We start from the raw sequence: 1,491 nt of genomic DNA, 5'->3' as shown, positions 1-1,491 counted from the left end.
AACTCTTCCCTGGGGAAAAAAATCTGCTCTGTCTGGTGGATGGGCTGGAAAACAGATTGGAATCGGTGACTCATTCCCACTGGAGGCTGTTTTTTGGGAAGCAGGGCAGCCTGGTGTGTGTCCCCCCCGCTCCCACATCCATCAGGTGGTGGGAAAGCCCCCGGAGCCACTTCCGACCCCGCCGCGCTTCCGTGGGGTGGGAGAAGGAGTTTTCGGCTGGATTGGAGCTTTTCCGGCCTCTTTTCTTGCATCCCGATCCCGGGGTGGACACGGGATGAGGATGGAGCTTTGCCCTGTCGGGATCCAGACCTTCCCTTCCCAAATCCTACATTTCTTCCCAAATTTCCCATCCCTTCCCAAATCCCACATCTCTTTCCAAATCCTCCATCCTTTCCCAAATCACCATCCCTTCCCAAATCCCAAATCCCTTCCCAAATCTCCCATCCCTTCCCAAATCCCCCATCCTTTCCCAAATCACCCAACCCTTCCCAAATTCCCAATCCCTTCCCAAATCCTCCATCCCTTCTCAAATCCCCCATCCCTTCCCAAATCTCCCATCCCTACCCAAGTCCCACATCCCTTCCCAAACCCCCCATCCCTTCCCAAATTCCCAATCCCTTCCCAAATCCTCCATCCCTTCTCAAATCCCCCATCCCTTTCCAAATCCCAAATCCCTTCCCAAACCACCTATCCCTTTCCAAATACCCATTCTTTCCCAAATCCCCATCCCTTCCAAAATCAACCATCCCTTCCCAAATCCCCCATCCCTTCCCAAATTCCCAATCCCTTCCCAAATCCTCCACCCCTTCTCAAATCCACCATCACTTCCCAAATGCCAAATCCCTTCCCAAATCCCCCACCCCTTCCCAAATCCCCCATCCCTTCCCAAATCCCCATCCCTTCCCCAACCACCATCCCTTCCCAAATTCCCAATCCCTTCCCAAATCCCCATCCCTTCCCAAATTCCCAATCCCTTCCCAAATTCCCAATCCCTTCCCAAATCCTCCATCCCTTCTCAAATCCCTTCCCATCCCTTCCCAAACCCCAAATCCCTTCCCAAATCTCCCATCCCTTCCCAAATCCCCCATCCTTTCCCAAATCCCCATCCCTTTCCAAATCCCAAATCCCTTCCCAAACCACCTATCCCTTTCCAAATACCCATCCTTTCCCAAATCCCCCATCCCTTCCCAAACCACCCAACCCTTCCCAAATCCCCATCCCTTCCCAAACCACCCAACCCTTCCCAAACCACTCATCCCTTCCCAAATCCCCATCCCTTCCCAAATCCCCCATCCCTTCCCAAATCATCCATCCCTTCCCAAACCACCGAAACAACCATTTATTGCCAGGATGGAGACGATCCAGCTGCTTCTTCCCAGGCCTTCTTCCCAATCCCACAGGTTTTAGGGACACGGAGACCTCCAGCAGCTCAACCGCGCATCCCAAAGACAGCGGGAAATTTGTATTTTAGTTGGGAAACGTGGCCAGGCA

The sequence above is a fragment of the Manacus vitellinus genome, unplaced genomic scaffold, assembly GCF_001715985.3.
Source record: "Manacus vitellinus isolate BGI_N305 unplaced genomic scaffold, ASM171598v3 scaffold_82_pilon, whole genome shotgun sequence".
Lineage (NCBI taxonomy): Eukaryota > Metazoa > Chordata > Aves > Passeriformes > Pipridae > Manacus > Manacus vitellinus.
This window is presented reverse-complemented; position numbering follows the sequence as displayed.